This window comes from Mytilus trossulus, chromosome 7, assembly GCF_036588685.1.
Source record: "Mytilus trossulus isolate FHL-02 chromosome 7, PNRI_Mtr1.1.1.hap1, whole genome shotgun sequence".
Taxonomy (NCBI): domain Eukaryota; kingdom Metazoa; phylum Mollusca; class Bivalvia; order Mytilida; family Mytilidae; genus Mytilus; species Mytilus trossulus.
Window position 1 is genome coordinate 11,451,596 of NC_086379.1, and position 21,805 is coordinate 11,473,400.

Below are 21,805 nucleotides of genomic sequence, written 5' to 3' on the forward strand. Positions count from 1 at the left end.
GTGTAAACAGGAAATGTGACTTTGATTATGACAGTATAATCCTGTTGAAGCAATTGTCTCTCTCGTTTTCTTTCTTTTCCTCCATTATTTTCTTTAAGATGCAAATTATATTTAAAAGCCATATCAATTATTGGAACAGGTTTCCTTTTTGAAGAAGACGTTTCTAAGTTGAAAAACTTGTGGCTAATCCATTTGTAATATTTGAACAATAAAATACTAGCTTTTCTTTTAATATACATATTGGATAAAATCAAATCAATCAAAACAAGTTTAATTATTTTTTTTTTTTATTATCATAAAACTTTCAATTTTTCCTATTTGCATACAGTTAATATATTTTTCATGCATAACATTAAAGTATATAACAAAATAGACAAACATGTAACCAATTAAATCATATATAAAAAGAGGTCACAATGTGGTTTGGAGAGATTTTTTTTTATAGAAAGTCTAATTCAATCGACATTTTTAGAAACATTCTATTCTATTATAGAGCAAACAAATTTATTATCAATTGATAAATTGTGACTTTTGGACTTTCTGTCTTGTAATTCTTTTGACTTATTTCTGTTTTTCAACACATAATGTCAACAATCAATGAGCATAACATGTGAATAGTCAATTCCAGTTTAAATATTCATTATATTTGAAGTAAAATTATTTGTTAACTTATCATAATCATTATGTCTGTCTTTCTGTATTCCCAACATTTAACACTTGCATTGTTAGGTATAATAAAACAGATGATAAAGCATCCTCTATGCAATGAAGAAAGTTCCCAATGAAAACTGAGATTTAGAGCATACCTGAATTTTACCAGAAGAATCACTGGAGTGATACTTTCCAAAGTAGTTTTGTATGGAGTCTTCATACATATTTTTTTCTTTTGAAATTCATATTTAATGTGTGCCAAGATTATTTAATCTTTATCTAGAGAGGCATCCATTGTTGACAGGCCTTATGGAAAATATATTTTACAAAACTAAATATAATTGGAGGGGGGGGAGAATAATACTACACATATCAAAGAATCAAGAAGTAAAATACACAGTTCATAACTACAAGGTATTCAAGTATGACATCTTAATATTATAAAATACAAAACCCAAAGAAAGTAACCTTACTAAAAACTTAAAATAGTTGTCAATGCTACTCAAGTAGGAAAAGGTATAAAAAAAAACGTCTCAAACGTATTTAAAAATGAGTAAAACGTAATTACAAAACAGATATATCAGAAAAATACAATTCCTGAATTTAACATTAGTCTATCATAGTGATAAAATATAAAACAAAAACTCAAAACTAAGTGCAATAATAGTCTTCTCTGTTCTTTAAAATTGTTGACACTTATATGGCAAGCTCTAAGAAGTCTTCATAAACCTAAAATAAAATTACTTTCATGTAAAATTCACAAAATCTGGTTTAATTTTTGAAATAAACAATTTGAAAGAAAAAAAAAGTTTGAACTATTTATATTACATTTCCACAAGATGACTGGCTTTCCCAGTGATATATCAAACTCAAGTTGGTATGGTGTCTTTTTCTAATCTTCTGGTTTGGACATGTCGCAAAAAATACCCTTTTTTTGGTTTAAAAATATTTTACCAAATATAATTTATTAAACGACTGGAAAATCTTTGGCTTGCAAGGTAGATCCAACTATCAAAACATTTAAGTGTAATCAAGCATATTTAAATTTAATTAAAAAAATACCCTTTTATAATAAAGGGCAGATAATTACATTGATTTGATAGGACAATTTGTGTTTAGTTCTAATGGACAGACAGACTGACAGGGTGAGATCTATATTCACCTCAAAAACTCAATAAGTTGGATACGGACACGATTATATCAAGGCAAGAGGTTTAAAACAATAATCTTCAATAAATTTAGTATACAGTACAATGTAACAATTATATCAGAATTATTTATTTTTGATTTTGTATCTGGAAAATTAAAACTATACCAGTAAAGTCTCTTCTCGTTTTGAAATTTAATGGAAACCAAACTAAAAAATACTGTGAGAAGGCAGTTAAGGTAGATTTTTTGTTCATGTCCATTTTGAATTGATCAAATGTTTTATTAATCCCAGGGAAACTGTTTGGAGCAGCATATCCAGTCTGCCTTACTTCACCAGAGTACTAAGCAGATTTTCCATTGGTCAATAAAACATTAAATCTCCATGAAAATATGTAAAAAAAAAAAGTAAAAATAAAAAAATACTGAACTCCGAGGAAAATTCAAAAAGGAAAATCAAAAATCAAAAGGCAAAATCAAAAGTCCAAACACATCAAACGAATGGATAACAACTGTCATATTCCTGACTTGGTACAGGCATTTTCTAATGTAGAAAATGGTGGATTGAACCTGGTTTTATAGCTAGCTTAACTTCTCACTTGTATGACAGTCACAAGATGAATTGAAACATTTTCCAATATGCCTTAATAAAATGGATTTTAATGAAATTGTTATATGCATGTCTCATATTGAAAGTTTTTTTTCAGATCAAATAATCCTAGATAAATTTCAGTTTTAAAAAATATTTTTTTGGGGTGATTGATACCATTGTAGGTCCTGGATTTCTTTCAATATCACCATACAGCAACTGATCCCTTTAATCTTCACTGTTGTTAGGGTAGATGTTCTTTTGGTTAAAATACTACTCACAACTTCATTACACTCTGAAACAATATACACATAGATATATATTTATATCAATAGATAAAGAAAAGAGATAAAGAGTTTTAAGTTGCAATCTTTAACTTGATTGACTTTCTCAGATCTTTTTTTTTTTAAAACTTAAGTTTGCTTTAACAAGTTAAAAGTACATAAAGAGTGGATGATGAACTGCAATAATTTATATAATATAACATGCACTTCAATCACCATGTTTGAGATTTTTTTTATAGGTCCGGTAAGGGCTGATTTTGGCCTCAAATTTCAGGTTCATCTGACGAAAGATTTTTACCACTTTTTAAAAACTATTTCATTTGAATTAATAGTTTTTGTGAAAGATTTCAACTGATTTAGTCATTAAAAACGTTCCAATTCAAGCTCAAATATGAAAAATCTACCAAATATGCTGAAAAATGTCACCTTTTCAGATGTTTTTTGTCAAAAATGAAAGTGGCCGCATCCGTGTTCATCCTCAACCTTTATATATGTTTTGTATTATCATAAAATACAACTTACATTTTTATATAAAGGATGAACACGAATGCGGCCACTTTCGCTTTACATGAAAACCGTCTAAAATTTGACTAAAATGCTAGAATTGTTAAGATTTCAGTGGTGCTAGTACCTGATGTATGTGCATTGTATTGTCAAGAACAGCCAGTATTTATGTTGCAGATGCATTCTACTGTCCAATAAATAACTGAAAGTTTACATTTCAACAATTTTGTAAAACTGCTATAGTTTGGGGCCAAAAAGGGGTCTTAAACTATCAACAAATTTTGTTTGTGCAAATGTGAATAATTCCTCAAACTGAATTTAAAATATAAGTCTGTTGTCAGATTGAAAATGATGACATTTTGTTTTAAAAAAATATTGTTATTTACCAGGGCTTCCAAAAAATATTTGAGCCAGCCGGACATTTTGTGTCTTATACCATGTATACAGATCTCTTAAGACTATGTAACAAAAGACAACCATGGTAATCAGTTGGCCATCATATAACCAATGATTGACAATTAAAAAAAAAACAGATATCAAACTTTACTTTGAAATAAATTCAATGTTCTGGCGTAAAGTGCTAAACTGACAGTTCATCATTTGAAGTGAGCAACATCAGTGTACTGAATTCTGCCTTAGACTCTTTATTTGTGCAAAATAACATTATCAAAAACTATATTTTCATTTTGAAAAACATATTTGGTAATACATGTACCAGATGTTGACTTGACAATGATAAAACATGGACCAGATATGGATACGTAAAATCCATGTGCATTTATAAAGCACGAATGAGTAAAAGTAGCTCTTTCCACATTATTTCATCATCAAAATACTAGAAATGAAAGTTAGATAAACGTATCAATGATAATTTTAATAGCATTTTTGATGAGCATTGATAGATTATTAAATTTCCCACCTGCACACATACTGACAAGATCAAATGTTGTTTTAATGACCTTTTAATTTTTTTTATCAAATCATATTTATAAAACATTTACTAACATATTTCTAATAACTTTAATCTTTTTGAAAAAAGAAATTAGATGTAAACAGCTGACATGTAGGAACTTCCAAATGTTTTGGTGAATTGTATTAATATGACCGTCTCTTAAGAAAGCTGAAAAGTAGATGAAGGTATCATGCTTATCCCAGACATACAATGTCTGGACAAATTTCATGTGTAAGGAATATATGACCGTTTTAGAAGCCATGTTATTTATTGTTTCCAATTAAAAAAAAATGTTAACTTGTTATTATACACTACCAAATGCTCTATGTGTATCAATCTCGTCACAGAAACTTCTCTCTTCCTCAACAGCAATTTCTTTATTCCGTATCTAATAAAAAGAAAATCGTATTGAATTAACCACCCACTCTACATAATTTTTTTATATGATGAATTGAAAACAAATGAATTAAATGCTTGTTGAAAACTGTATGTATTTTTGTTCCACAGTTCAAATTCACGTTAGGCAAATAAAGATCCAAATTTTCATTCTTTTGATCAAAATGTTTTTGTAATTTTCTTAAACTGCAAATATAGGCAAGTACATTGGGTGCAACAAACTACCTGTGGGATAGTTTTAATCCGTAAATGGAAGGTCATGGACTTAGAACCAACCTAAATTTGAACCCCTGTATTCTAGTGTATATCAATTTTCCTTAAGTTCAAATTTAAATAACACCATTCAGCAGAATTAAATCCATATTAATCAAAGATGTTCACTAGTCAAGTTTTTAAATTTTGTCAGATTTTGTAATTCCTCTATAGTTCTATCCAATTGAAGACAAAAATGCAACATTCATTTTTCTTTTCAGAATCTTTAACATTCTGGAAAGAAGTCATTTGTACAAATTTTGAATTCTTGTAATTTTAGCTTCCTAGCATTTTGTAATTATTATAGTGTTTGGAAAGTAAGACTTGTCAATGATTAAGATATCGAAATTCAAGAGATAATTTTCCCCACAAATTTTCAATAGCCTATATCTCATGATATATCTCAAACAAACAAAAAAAGCACAAACAAGACAGTAATTAATTGTTTTTTGCTCTTTTGTTCTTTATTAATCACATATCAATATTTACCAGTTTGATGAAAAGCTTGATATTTTGAAAAGGAGATGAAAACATCCTTTAAGTAATTTACCATATTTTCAAATGGTGTGATGAATTCTGAATGTGCATATATATAACTAACCCGAAATGTAGAATATCTGACTGTCTGAATGTTGCCTACAAAAAAAAAATGAAGGCATAAGCATATAAATTCTTATTTATTTTTTGCTCATAAGAATAAAAAATGCACATTGAAGACCTATTGGTGGCCTTGGGCTGTTTTCTTCTCTTTGGTTGGGTTGTTGTCTCGTTGACACATTACCCCTTTCCATTCTTTATTGTAAGTTGATCATTCAATAAATGTGATAAGCCTTAGAAAATTAAATCTATTTTTTCATGTTTGTAGCTAGCTGTTGTCTGTTTCTCACATTAAGAAATATGTCTTGCATTACACTGCATATATAGTTAAATAAATGCATTCAAGATACATTGTAATGGAGTCTAAATATATTCTTTATGTGATTTTGGAAGCAACACTATTAATGGATGGAAATGCAGAGATCTGATATTTATGCAGTTCAATATATATATATTCATATATATCAGCCATATACAACAATACCTGATAAATACTATGTAAACCTTTGTTTGTTAGGATGACAGCCACATCCTCAGTGAACTCAAACACTAGATCACTCATCTATACCCTGTTTCTAAAAAATAAATAATGCAATGTATCAAATATGAGATGAAGGTACTAAAACATTCAACAGTTTTAAACTAAAAGATAAGGAATTACAGTAGTTGTACAATTATTAAGTAATTTTGTTGGTAGTTATTTTTTTACGGCTCATGTGTAAGTGAGTCTTCTTCAAAATTATATCAATGTATTATCATGTGATGTAAAATATATATGTTGTGTCCAAAAGTAATTTATGAACAGGAGTTTCTTCTCCACGGCGATCACTGCTTTATTATATAGAGAGTCTCCATCGGCGAGAAAATTACTGTCCTATCCCCAAGTACTCTTATTAAATTAAAGTCTTAGATGACTAACAAGTTTGTCTGACGACTGAAACCATATCCGTACGCCTTTATTTTTCGTTTTTCTCCTAAATAACCCAAACTGAATGAAAAAGAATAGATGACAAATGCCACTATGCATAATACCTATAGAACACAGAGGCATGAGGATTAATTTATTGTGGAAGGAAGAGAAGCTACACATAGAATGAGGTCTTCTCGTTTAATAGTATAGACTATAGATGCCAACTCAAACCTTTTTGTATTTTTTTCTGGAGAAGCCCTTTGTAAATTTTATTACAAATAAAATAATTCATAATGGAGCGAAAGAAAAGATAAACACATAAAGAGTAATGCATCAATGACCAACCCTGATATTTATAAGTTAAGAATTAAGAATAAAGTTTGAATTTTCGCGGATTAGTTATTTAACATTCAATATTTAGGAATCAAAATACAGCATTTCTTTTTTCATCAAAGATTATATAAGCACTTTATTTTCGAAAATGTATAGACGTTCAAACATTTACCATGCATGAAGCTGGTGTAAAACGAATTTATGGAATAATATCATTTGTAGTCATACTATTCAAAATAATATGAAAACTGTTTTTTCTTTCTTTTTTCTACCAATCTCATCTGAAGGCACTCTGTCAATGTGAATTTGTTCCACCTAACAGAAGTTCCAGTTGAAACTTTATTATAAACAATGTCATAATACCTGTACCTGTTGGAACAAATATTTGATACTATTTATTTCGTTAGGAACACCTACTGTAATATAGGGTTATTGCATGAATATTGGGGAATATTGTCCCGAGTAGAATTTTATATTGCACAAGCTTGTGAGTGCAATATATGATCTACGAGGGACAATATTCCCCAATATTCATGCAATAACCTTTTTATTGTATAGCAATATAATATTTGAAAGTAAATATTGGTTTGAACTGAGTTTTTGTCTTTGATGACGTCATGAATTTTGAAGATTTATTGCACTAGTGCAATAATGGAATTTATTGCACGCTAACTTTTGGTTACTTTCTGTGGGAAATATTATATTGCTATACAATAATAGTTCTTCTTGTGGAAATAATATTCCAGAATAGTTTTACCATTGGGAACTTATATTCTGTAACAACACTCCTCCTTTTGGCAGGGGCTCCCATTGATTTCTTCATTTCTATACACTGTAAACAAAATTCCAATAAAATGAATTTTATTAACCAATAACAAAAATATGATATATTTTATTTTTAAGATATAATTATTCATTCATGTGATATGTGGGGAAAACTATTTTTATATTTTTTGGGTGTATCTCTTTAACATTTTTGAAGGATGATTGCTTATAGAATTGTATACAGTATTGTTGATTCGATCATCTTTATGTTGTTCATCTGAGTCTGAGTGTCATGTAATAAAAATGTAATCTCTACACAAAGTATGTTTATTTTCCATAGAAACAGATAGCCTTTTGAAATACTGAGGATGGCTTGTAATTTAATTATCATCATGATTATTAAATTCATAGACAACACTGTGAGTGTCATTTTAAACTTAAAGAGAGATAGTAACTAAAACTATAGCACTTATATGTAAAACACCTCTTCTGCTGCAAATTTCATTAAGAGTGGTCTTTTTGGGGCAGCTGTAGAGGCAATATTTGTTCTGGCAATTTGCAAGTTTATTTTATTTGTCTACATGATTAATTTTCTTATGCTTGATTTGTTCAGAACAGTATACTCTACAGTGTATCCCGTTTTATTTTAGAAAAATGAACAATGTCACTCTCATGAAAGAATTTTATGTGTGCATGACTTTCCAACATACATGTATATGGCCTCTTATAAATAATTATCACATAACTTTTTCAAATTCTGCAATCAAAATACCGGGACCCTTCCTGATGCAATGTATAACTAAGTTTGGGTACATCTATGCTTTGTTTATTAAATGTAAAGTAAATGTAAAAATTTTGATTACAAAATCAGACGCCACAACCATTTTAAGATTCACTCACTGTATATATATTATATATATATGACTGTATATATAATTCTTAAGAAATTAGAGAAAAATGTTATTTTTGTTACTTGCAATTGGTCTTTCATATCTTGCCCTTCATAACTCGACTATCCTAACTCGCCTATACACCTCGCTGATAAGGAGCCCTATGTTTTACTGTGTAATGTCATCAATTTCAGCAGATCTAAGGGGTTGCACTTGCAAAAATTACAGATGGATGATATAGGGATTTCTATGTATCTCCCAAAACTTTGTTTGTAGGGACTAGGGGATATAAAAAAAAGTCACATTCAACTGGAATATATTCCATTCATTCTTATAATAATAGACATCATTTTCATACCTTTATATCAAAGGTGGTCTCAGTTTGGTCTCCTGTTACATGCATAGCAAGTCTCAACACTTCAGCATAGGTCATCTTTGATTAAGTTTTAGCCCCAGGTATGCACAGTATTCTAACAGGGTCTTCCATCATTAACATTGGTACAACTTGCTTCAGGTTGGAATATCCTCAAATTAAAATGCTTTTCAACCTTTTCTGAAGTTTGTAAATCATATATATAAATAAATATAATCCTTAAAAAAAAGTTTTTTAGATCCACCATAGATTTGGATATTTTTCCATTTTATAATACTGTGGATTCATTTATTTTCGTGGATATCAATTTTCGTGGATTGAAGAAATTCAACATTTTCGTGGATATCTGAATTCGTTGTTTGCTGATTTCTATGTACAAAGCCTAAAGAAAATTTGTAATTCGTTGAACATATGAATTCGTGGTTCACCTGTATCCACGAAACCCACGAAAATTGGTATCCAACGAATAATAATGAATCCACAGTAATGGAGCATAAATAATTGTAACTCAAGACCAGAAACAGTGAAAAAAGTCAAATTTGAACTTAATCTGTGTTTTGTTGTAATAAGCAGTGTATAAGTTTTATAACATTTGTTGAGACAAATTAAAGTTAGAGACTAGAAAAGAGGTTTAGCAATTGGTGCGAGGACACAGTTATTGTTCTTTGATGTTCGTTGTCCACATATATATATTCCCTAGTGTGAACAGTGTATTACTTGCCAATTTTTTTCATACCCTTTTCTAATTTATTTCTTGACATTTTATGCATGAAATATTAAGTAAGGGGATGAAATTACATGATAAAAAATTTGGGTGCTGAATTTTTATGTTAAGTAGTGATTTGGTCCAGTGGAAAAGGGAAAAAATTAGTATGTCTGAAGCTGTCAAACTGAATTTTAGACACCCTTAACACAGAATTGTCAATATTTTGAGTTAGAGAGCTGGTATAAGTTTCTTTAATTTTGCTTTATTTGTCCCAATAGTAGTACACTACACTGTAAAATCTTTTTGAGATTGAACAAGTGCGATTTTTTTTAATTTGAATGTACAATGTATTGTCTAAAAGAAAATGCACTACGAAATAACTCTTCTCTGGCCTAAGAGATGAAATCAGTAAATGTAGATTCTGTACTTTGGCAACTTCCCTGAATGGTTTACTGGTCTCAATAAAAGTAAAGGATTTAAATCTGTGTTTGATAGAAATTCTGTCATTTTACGGCTAAATAAGCAGTTTAAAGCAGTTTCCATGTTTATGGGTTACAGGCATGCTGACTTTTTATTTGAAGGCTTTTTATGTTTTGATATTTGTGTTTCTGAGCTCAATTCAAATTCTATTACCCATTAGGTGAACTCCGAATCTAGAGAAAAGTAGATTTTCACAGAAAAATGTGCAAAATATGTTTTATTCATGGCCCTGGTTAAACGGCCTGTTTCATGTACATTGTATGTGAAATGTGAAGAGCTTTGTACATAAAATCTGTAGTCCATCATAAATATTTCACTAAATCTATAAAAAAGCAGTCTTCTTTAGAATAGTTAGTGGTTCAAATATATATGCCAATTTAGACTAAAACTGCATGCAAGTTTTCCTTGAAAAGTGAAAAAAAACTGTGCATTAGACCATGCTGTCTGCAAAAAAAGTTGAATGCAAGAGTATTTGTGCAATTAGACTTCTTGTATCATAACATCCTAGCATAGAAATGAACAAAAAATAACAAATTTCAATTTCTCATAGCTTCTGTATGAATTTTTATATGTATTAAAATATGTGCTACCGCCTAAATCGACTCTAAATAATCTTTAATCTTACATTTTATACTCATAATCATGTGGAATGCTTTTTGTAACTTTTCTTTACATTTAAAGTACATTTAATACATATGGAAGAATAATTTATGGTAAAAAAACTTCAAAAACTTGAAATTGGGTGAAAAAATTGCATGTTTGCATTATTTCCCAAAATTGATCGCCCTGAAGATCATAAAAAACATTTTATTAAAATTAAGTATGTCAACAAAGGCTTTGATTTTGTAAATATTGCCGGTATATTTAACGACCATTCTGTTAAAGAACAAATTCCTGGATATTTTGACAATACTGAGCTACCTCTTATTTGTTATATTTACAAGAAATCTACCCGGAAATTTGTGTTTAATTATAGTCAATTGTGTAAAGATGTTAATATCAGTGAAAATACACCTACTTCATGTAATTGCAGTAATTCCGAATATATTTATGGACCCATTTCCCATGTTATAACAGGAGATCTTAACATCGTTCAAGACCGAGAGTTAAAATCATTTCTCAGTAAAGGACCTAAATATCGTCCCCCGTCAATTATTAATTGGAATGAGTGTCGTAATATCATCCACGACTCACTCCTTACTTACTGTATGAAATGGATAAAACGGGAAAAAGCTGACAAAAAATCTTTGGACTCTTTTTTTAATTCAGTAATGAAGATAGTTGATATACGTATTCAACATTTTAAAGAACATTTTACTATTAACAATAACCACAATAAACCTATTTCTCGTATCAAACATAAACTAAAAGAACTAGCCAAGGAATTTGTTTTTGTCCCGGCCGATAAAGCTGCTAATAATATTATTATTGTTTGACGTAAATTTTACATCGAGGTTCTGAAAAAGGAAATCACAAATTCACCAACATTCCAACTGACTCCATTTTCATAAAACGAAATCTGTAACAAACATAAACTTTTAGCCACCGCTTTACAAGCAGAGCCAAATACAATGAAAGTTCCAACTATGTATTGGCTTCCGAAGCTACACAAAACCCCTTACAAATATAGATTTATTTCGTCTTCAAGCCATTGTTCAACTACTAAATTGTCTATTATTCTTACCAGCACACTTGGTACAATTAAAAACCTTATAATAAATTGTTCAAATAAGGCCTTCGAAAATAGTGGAATAAATTACTTTTGGAGTGTCAAGAACTCGTTGGAAGTACTTGATAAATTGCATGCTTATATTGGTGATTTTGAATCTGTTCAAAGTTTTGATTTTTCTAACCTGTATACCACATTGCCTCACATTCTCATTAAGAAAAAATTCACACATCTAATTAAACGGGCATTCAAAAAATCAGAATGTGAATATATATGTTCAAACTCTTTTAGGTCATTTTTTAGTAGCAATAAACAAAAAAACTATGTTAATTGGACATGCTTTGATACTATATATGCCCTTGAATTTTTACTAGATAACATTTTTGTTCGCTTTGGGGATTCCGTGTATCGTCAGATTATCGGAATTCCAATGGGGACTAACTGTGCACCACTTATTGCGGACCTCTTTTTGTATTGTTACGAGTTACAATTTATGACAAAAATAAGCAAAGACCCATCAAAACAACATCTGATAAACAAATTTAATAATACTTTTAGATATTTGGATGATATTTTGGCTCTCAATAATGACGACTTCAGTATGTATATTAATGAAATTTATCCTGGTGAACTCACTTTAAATAAAGCTAATACTAACAATGACCACTGCCCTTTCCTCGATCTTGATATCTTTATCACTAACGGAAAGCTGAATACTAAAATTTATGATAAAAGGGATGATTTTTCATTTCCTATCGTTAATTATCCGTTTTTAGATGGTGACGTTCGCTCGTGTATGTAACAATGTTTTAGATTTTAACGAGAGAAATTTATGTATTACTGAAAAATTATTACACCAGGGTTTTCGATATCACAAACTAGTCAAAACATTTACTAAATTTTATCATCGGTATAAAGACATCATTCGTAAATATAGCTCAACATGCAGACTTTTTATACGTTCAGGTATTTCACATCCAATTTTTTATGGAAATATTCTTTATAAAGCACAAAGGTGTCAGTATTCACCTCATAAACTTACAAAACCTTTGAATAGACTTATTAAGAAGGGATATAATTACGATACTGTTGTCAAGTCATTAAAGATTGCATATTTTGGCGTTAATATTGAGTCACTGATAAGGTCTTTGCGTCGGAACTAAACACATTTATTCTAAAAACAGTTGTTGGCATGACACGGGTTATGTTCTTCTCATATATGTTATGATGGTATGATACTAAACCCCTTACGGGAAGGATTGTGCCTGATGTTCATATGATGAAATCATAATCTTTCAGTCAGTTTAATTGAAGTCTGGAGCTGGCATGTCAGTTAACTGCTAGTAGTCTGTTGTTATTTATGTATTATTGTCATTTTGTTTATTTTCTTTGGTTACATCTTCTGACATCAGACTCGGACTTCTCTTGAACTGAATTTTAATGTGCGTATTGTTATGCTTTTACTTTTCTACACTGGTTAGAGGTATAGGGGGAGGGTTGAGATCTCAAAAACATGTTTAACCCCGCCGCATTTTTGCGCCTGTCCCAAGTCAGGAGCCTCTGGCCTTTGTTAGTCTTGTATTATTTAAATTTTAGTTTCTTGTGTACAATTTGGAAATTAGTATGGCGTTCATTATCACTGAACTAGTATATATTTGTTTAGGGGCCAGCTGAAGGACGCCTCCGGGTGCGGGAATTTCTCGCTACATTGAAGACCTGTTGGTGACCTTCTGCTGTTGTGATTTTTTATTTTGGTCGGGTTGTTGTCTCTTTGACACATTCCCCATTTCCATTCTCAATTTTATTATGTGACAACAGTAAAAGTTAGAGACCACTTTTACCAGCAGGCAGCTGCAGTGGTCTGGGAACAATGTATTTTAATAGGAAATGAATCTGATAGACTCTTCAGTATAATGTTGACAAAATCTTGGACTCCACGGTCCACCAGATTTCCAAGACTTGGAGATTAATGGATTTTGGTGGCGTATTCTTATAGAAAAAAATGTTGGAAATGCTGAGGCTATACATTGACCACATAGTTCTAAAGTTTTATCATAAAATTAATTAGATATATTTTGTGATATAAAATGTCCAAAATAAGTGTGATTTATAAAAAGTTCTATAATGTTTTTGAATTTGGACTGCAATCAGCGCCGTTTTTTAATTACCCTGTTTGCATTCTGTGATAAAATGAATGTGATAATAACAAATTTAAAGTGACATACTATAAGTTTGATATGCTGGCATCACTAGTTTGAAAGACATTTTATTGATATTATCGGAAATAATTAAGATAATACATGTAATAGTGAATATGTTTTTTAACACATGTTTGGTACCGTATTGTATCTTTATTACCTATGTATGGAACGACAATAAAATCACTGATTATCAGCTACAATTAGTTAGTGTCTAGTCCCGCCAATATATATGTATTTTTATGGGATGCATAAAAAAGTAATATTTATATTTATTTATTCATTCTGTCTTTGGATTCAGGTTCCAGATATTTTTTAAAATTCTATCCATTTATATGAGAGGGGGTAGAAGGGGTCCTGATCCTGAAATCCCGGGCTAAAATATACCTCATCCCGAGATCCCGGGCTTAAAAACACGAAATCCTGAGGTCCCGAAATTCGAAAAAGGAATTCCCCGATCCTGAAAGGGTCAATCCCAAAATCCTGAGGTTAAAAACACCCGATCCCGGAGTCCTGATAAAGGTCCTATCCCCCCTCTTATACATATGGTTTGATTGGTGATTAATTCAGTGGTAAAAAAAATCACACCAGACACATTATCTAATTCATGAATAGACTAAAAAAATACAAAATTGTGGCAAAATATTTTTTATAGACCAGATCACGGTACTTGTTTCTATCCATGCGAAGACCCACTATCAAACGGTATATTTACGTAAATATATTTGACAGTGGGTCTTCCCATGGATAGAAACAAGTGCCTGTGGACCAGATACATAACCCAAGACGGAAATAGATTGCCACTAAATACTGACCTCTATAGAGAAACGATTCAGTTCTTAAACTTCTTCTGTAATGAAAAATCTAGTGCTCTAGCAGGTCCGTGGTGATTTTAGTTGACAAGCCGAAGTCCCTGTAGTTTAATTTAATCTATTAATTCTAGAACTGAATTTGCTTACTTTTTTATGTAACAATTTTTAAAAATATTGCAATCTTGCAATAGGTACTACAAATCTGCATGTTTATATATTTTAACAGCGTATATTACCATTTCAAAAGAGAGAAAAAAAGAAACTTTTTTTCGTTTTTGTATTCATGTGTATACCTTTGCTACCTCAAACGTAGAGAGCTCAAATAAAAATATAAAATGGAGTCAAAAGCGGAATAATTCCGGAGTACACCTTTTCAATGAAAATCTCTATGTACACGTTGGCGTTTATGTACGTTGTTTTTTTACTTTTGCAAGCACATCATACACCGTTCAAGTTTATGTTCGCTTGATGTCTTCAATGAAATTGAAGGATACGGCGTTGCAAACAACACTGATGTAAAACCCGGAGTACATCGGGAAAACTTGTGTCGTTTACTGAACATTTCTAAAAATGATTTCATTACCCTCAATATAATTTCCAGCTGATTACTATGACCAATCTGAATGTCATCTGAATGTCATCTGGATATTTCTGTTTTGTTTCATGGACTTATAAAAATAAATAAGATCTTTGAAAATAATTTTCTGTAACAAAGATGGCGAAGATAGCAATGATGTCAGGAGGATCAATAATGATCAGCGATTGGTTTATTTTTTTAAAATTTGTTATCAGTACTAAAAGATTTTGTTAGACCGTACTTGCTAGACTTCAAAGCACTATGGTATTATATGTTAACGTTAGCGATTGGTTAATCGCACTGTTAAGTTTTTGTTAACGATATTATCAGAAATTTGTTAGACCGCACGGTCTCACGGTCTTACTTTGTTAGTTATATAAGAAGACTAAAAAACCTAATATATTTCTTATATTAAAAGCTAAAAAGTATAGGATGGGGTGGAATTGTGCATAACCCTTCAGTGCCACCGTCATCTTTCCTCAGCGGGCCGTTTATATTCAATTCTTCCACCTCCATTTTTAAATGTTTTGTGGGCGATTTTTTAGATTTTTTCTGTTGCTGTTTCCGGTAATTATGGGTTACAATGCAATAGCGGAGATATCTAAATACTTTTATAGGATATACACTTTACAGTAAATGTTCAATTCGTGTAAATGCTAAATGGCACTTGAGTTAAGTGTCTGTAAGGCGAATTCCATCATTTAATTTCATATTGAATGAAAGCAACTGATACCGTATGCAAATAACTTAAAATATTAAATTATTAGCTCCGTCAATCTATTTACAAAAAAAACCTTTTTCAGTTTCGCATTGTTTGTGTGATGAGTGCAATCAATTATTCATAAAAAAAAACGTGTTGTGATATCCGTTTGACGTGGCTCAGTACTTATACATCTCGTCAATGTGTTTGTATTGGCTTTCATTTTTTGGTGATTTGTTTTGTATATGTGACTCTTTGTATTTCTTTTGTGCTTATAACGTGACTCTGTACTTTAAAAGATCCCGTCAGTATGATATTTGTCTATAATATGTCATTATGATATATTTCTATTATGAATTACTATATACGTTGAACCACAAACGTCAAAATCAATCAATGGCGTAGTGGAATTGACAATTTTTGGATTCTCATAAATTCTATGTATAACTTTTGAACTAGTTTGAATCTCGGTCTATTTCTGTAATTTATTCTTTCATACTTTTGATTTTTTAACTCTGTATGCGTACATTGCCTATGAAAAATTTTTAAAATTGTTTGTATGCACATTGAACAACAAATTTATGTGACGTATTTAATTTTTCTAACGTCAGACACTCAAATCAATCCATGTGTTCTTAGACAGTAGATGTTATTGTGTCCTGTTAAATTGTTCCCTTTAAAAAGTTTTGGATTCTCATATATTCTATGTATAATTTTTGGACTAGTTTGAATCTCGGTCTATTTCTGTAATTTATTTTTACATACTTTTGATTTTTTAACCCTGTATGCGTTCATTGCCTATGTAAATTTTAAAATTGTTTGTATGCACATTGAACGACAAATTTATGTGACGTATATAATTTTTCTGACGTCGGACACTCAAGTAGATCCATGTGTTCGTGGATAGGTTTTTGTGTCCTGTTAAATTGTTCCTTTTAAAAGTTTTGGATTCTCATAAATTCTATGTATAACTTTTGGACTAGTTTGATTTCTGTAATTTATTCTTACATACTTTTGATTTTTTAACCCTGTCTGCGCTCATTGCCTATGTAAAATTTAAAATTGTTTATAATCCAGGTACTTTTGATAACTATTGTATTCACATTGAACGACACATTTATGTGACGTATATAATTTTCTGACGTCAGACACTCAAATCAATCCATGTGTTCGTAGATAGTAGATGTTGTTGTGTCCTGTTAAATTGTTATACGATGATGACTGATGTTCCCATATTTTGACTATTTTATTGATTGTGACTGTTTATTTAACGCATCATGTAAATGTAACGGAATTTGATAGACTGTTATTAAAGTGAGAGGGTTAGCGCTATAGAACCAGGTTTAATCCACCATTTTCTACATTTGAAAATGCCTGTACCAAGTCAGGAATATGACAGTTCTTGTCCATTCGTTTTTGATGCGTTTTGTTTTTTGATTTTGCCATGTGATTATGGACTTTCCAAATTGATTTTCCTCTGAGTTCAGTATTTTTGTGATTTTACTTTTTTCTTCGTTTGAAAATATATTGCTAGTAAACAATAACAGCTGAACTACATGTAAAAACAACATATACAACAATTAATAATAAAGCATGTATGGCAAGCCAAAGTGGACGAAAAGAACTATTTTCTAATATTAAAAAAAAATATATTAGAAAAGAATGAACGATTTTTTAATATTAGAAAATGATTTTTTAATATTAGAAAATGATTTTTTAATATTAGAAAATGATTTTTTAATATTAGAAAATGATTTTTTAATATTAGAAAATGATTTTTTAATATAGCAAATTGATTTTTTAATATTAGAAAATGATTTTTTAATATTAGAAAATGATTTTTTAATATTAGAAAATTGGTCTTTTTGTCCACGTTGGCTTGCCATAATCATCTACAATAATCATTGCAGACTCCCAGTTTGATGCTTATTTCCCAAGCTATTATGACATGATTTATAACAATCCTTTCTGTTTATGTTCGTTTATGAATTTCGAAATTATAAAGAAACTAAGTCGAATGTTTTATTCAGAAAATTGCGTCTACTATTTACAATGATATTTTGCAGTTTTTACCATATTGAACAAAGTTCAATTATATATTTTCCTGAATACTCAAATTGAGTGAATTAAATGTATTTGAAGTTTAACATTCTTAAAAAAAATAGAATGAATCGGTAACAAGTGAAATTAAAATATAAAATAAATTAAAAATTGAGAAAGGAAATGGGGAATGTGTTAAAGCGGCAACAATATATATATATTTATATATTAGGAACGGTGGTTGATGCTGGTTTTCTTTTTTAAATTGATTTTCATTGGTTTGTAAGCTACTTAGTGAAAACTGTATGTTGGGGAAAACTTACTAACTAACACCATATTACATGTATATGTTTGTCCTTCGACGATATAAAAATCGAAACCTTTCAAGACACAAATAAAACTTTCTCAAACTAATACATTTATTGTACCTATAGAACATCCAAGTATATTAGTATGCATACAGTTACTCAAAATCATAAAGAGACAAATCATTTATAAAAGGATATTTTTTAATTGGCGATGCTGAAATGAAACTTTTTATCTTTACTCAAAACGAAAATTATGCATTTTTGGAGCGATGTGTGAAAAATACGTATATAAAAAAATCTAAGGTGAAACGAATAAGTTTAAGGTCTTCAAGGTTTGAACCGCAAACATGCAATTACCAAAAATTTGAATTAAGATTCTTTAATAGAAAAAGTGTGAATTTTCTGAACAAAATTTCAAGAAGAAAAAAACGAGAGAAAAAAAAACACGAAAAGGTGATTGATTTTATTCTCCAAACTCTTTTCATGCCCCGTTTATATTTTGGTCCAATGTTAAGCATCTAACATGAGGGCAAACTGACTATACTTTGCCAAAAAGTTTTAGTCATCCATATTTTAAGGCTACTTATTTCATATAAACACACGTTTATTGGAGGCACTTGTGGTTGTAGAACGCAGAATAGTATATAAAGAATATTTGTTTGATATGTCATAGCTGTCTTAATTTTTTTTTATTTATTCCGATGTGGACACATTCTTTTTTAACAATTTAATATGGTTGAAATATATATATAGGCCTATATATAGCATTTTTTCTATAAGAAAATTTTATTCATGTTTATCTCACAATGAAATGCAAATGCTCAAAATCAAAATAAACAAACAATACTCTGCTATTGGTACCAATGCCTGTTGCATAAAAACAAATCAGAAATATCCCCAAAATAATCTTTTGTAATGCAATTTTTGTGAAATATTTAGAGGGAGAAATACCAAGTAACAAATACATGTACTGTACCCTCAAGTTGATTTAAAAAAAAAACCACTGTACATATATAAACAGAGGGGTCGTGATCCCAAAATCCCGGGCTTAAAAACAAGAAATCCCGAGGTCCCGAATTTAAAGAAATTTAAATCCCAAAATCCCAAAATTCGTAAAAGAATTCCCGGTTCTCGAAAGGACCAATCCCGAAATCCCGAGCTTAAAAACACCCGATCCCGACATCAAGAAAAAAGGGCTGCCACCCTCATGTACATAACAGTCATGAATGTATAATTAAACTTTCTAGGATACATGTAAACGATTTGTATTATTAAAACTAGGGGTTCTATACAGAAATTATCTGTTGGCAATGAAATGTGAATCTGATACAGACTATGCAGACTGGGCAAGGGGAAATTAAATCTAACTTGTTGTAAATAAACAATTTATGACATTAAAAATAAGACAATTACACAAGGAAAGTATGAAAACTTCCAATACCACGTTAATTTAAACAAGTCATGAATCTACATTTTAATACTAGTATAAAAAAGAAGATGTGGTATTTTGTCAATGAAACAACTATCCACAAAAGACCAGAATCAACTATAGGTAACCGTACGGCCTTCAACAATGAGCAAAGCCCATACCGCATAGTCAGCTATAAAAGGCCCCGATAGGACAATGTAAAACAATTCAAACGAGAAAACTAAAGGCCTTATTTATGTAAAAAAATGAACGAAAAACAAATATGTAACACATATACATGTATTTTGTCGAAGTCCGTTATCGTTTTATTACTCTCGAAATAACTACATGTTCAACAATACGAATTAAAACTGCAATGCCAGTGTTTCAATATATATTGGGTAAGTTAAGGTTCCACTAAAGTCAAAATATAGGACACTTCATAAACATCTAAACTTTGCCTGTATTTTTCAACCTATAATGAATAAAGTCATAAACTATGAGAACATATTATGTTCATTTAAACATACTTTACATATACACATTGTATAAATTGTAAATAAACTTGAAATTGTTATGTTGTGGCCAAACCGGTTCTTGGGGGGAACACTAAATTTTCAAAAAAATCTGGAGGCCTGCAAGACGACTTAATTTGCTTAAAATTGGTATGGACGAATACTATTACATGTAATGCAGGGCAAGCTCATGTTGATTTTTTATAAAATGTATTGATTTTCGAGTTTCAGTTAATTTCATGTATCTAAGTGAACGAATATCGAAGGTACAATACAGAAATTGGACAAATATGCCATTAAAACATATGTATGTGACAAATCAGCATGTGCTTGCCCTGCATTACATGTAACAGTATTCGTCCATACCAATTTTAAGCAAATTAAGTCATCTTGCAGGCCTGCAGATTTTTTTGAAAATTTAGTGTTCACCCCAAGAACCGGTTTGGCCACAACGTAACAATTTCAAGTTTATTTACAATTTACAAAGTGTGTATATGTTAAGTATGTTTAAATAATTACATTAGATGTTAGTTTCATTATAATACGTTATTCTGATTGGCTAACATGTTATTCCGTAAACAATTGCATCAGACAATAACATTTATCATGCATGATGACACGAGGTCCCACAAAAAAGTGCACAGGTGAATTAAATAAAACTGGACAAAAATCGTGTTTTCATGATTTTAGCTAAAAAAATGTAATTATAAGTATTGAATACTTCTTTTTGAAACTTTATAGGGTTGTAAAAGCGTTGACCGTGCGTACATTTTTAGAATGAAGCGCTTCCGCGCTTCATACAAAATGTACTTCGGTCAACGCTTTTACCACCCAATAAATTTACAAAAAGAAGCATTCAATTCTTAAATGAACATATGTTCTCATAGTTTAGGACTTTATTCATTATAGGTTGAAAAATACAGGCAAAGTTTAGATGTTTATGAAGTGTCCTATATTTTGACTTTAGTGGAACCTTAAGACTCGTTTTAATTCAATGATTTAATTAGTATTTGTTTACTTGCTCGTTCGCTCGCTCGACGGCGCATTGATTCATTCATTCATTCAAAGTAGAGGAGAAAAATCACGTACAAGCTGTTTTATCTATTGACGCACAAAATTACCAAAAATTAAAAAAATAAAATAGAAAATTGCATCTTACCTTGCATAGGAAATTAAAAGTCCACACTAATAATTTTAATAAAAATGAAAACTTTGAAACACCAGCAAGTAAATGTGTCGTTGCACTATAAGTTTTAATGTTACATTGTGAACTTATATTTCTTATCAGTTATTGTTTTCTTTCAAACTTTGATATTTTTCAAAATTAGAACCATGTATATAAATAGGGGGAATATTCTCAAATTATAAAACTTTTTATTTATTTTCTCAACTATTATCAACAGCTTATCAAATTGTACCCTTTGAGTTATTCAACTTAGCTAAATATGGATAGTATTTTTCTAATTTTGAATATTTTCGAGTGGATCGTCTACCAAAAATAGGATTTTTATCAGAAAGTTAGATAACCACTGATTAAATAGCTAAATGTGGCCGCTACTTTAATTTAAAGGATTATTTTGACCACCAGATGAACATCCGGTATATAATTTCATTCTTATTTCCACGCCTCTTTTACCGTTTATGGTAGCCCAATACCTAAAGCGCATGTGTATTCCAAAATTGACGTTTCAATTTTCCATAAAACAGTGAAAATCTGAGCACTTTTTCATAAAACAAAAATCATCATGAA

At 30.2% G+C, this 21,805-nt stretch overlaps 1 long non-coding RNA gene across 7 annotated transcripts; it reads right to left on the reverse strand.

Moving 5' to 3' along the window:
• Positions 1-326: 326 nt before the first annotated feature.
• LOC134724633 (uncharacterized) lies at positions 327-15,306 on the reverse strand. 7 transcript variants are annotated; one of them, XR_010108464.1, is made up of 9 exons: positions 15,091-15,306; positions 14,511-14,608; positions 8,628-8,822; positions 7,372-7,446; positions 5,856-5,946; positions 5,376-5,410; positions 4,442-4,514; positions 2,564-2,681; positions 327-1,380 (listed from the first exon to the last, which is right to left on the reverse strand). It is a non-coding gene; the product is annotated as an uncharacterized LOC134724633 (long non-coding RNA). The 7 variants fall into 7 exon arrangements; XR_010108466.1 differs by lacking the exon at positions 15,091-15,306 and adding an exon at positions 14,801-15,072; XR_010108467.1 differs by lacking the exon at positions 15,091-15,306 and adding an exon at positions 14,744-14,799.
• Between the last annotated feature and the right edge of the window lie 6,499 nt (positions 15,307-21,805).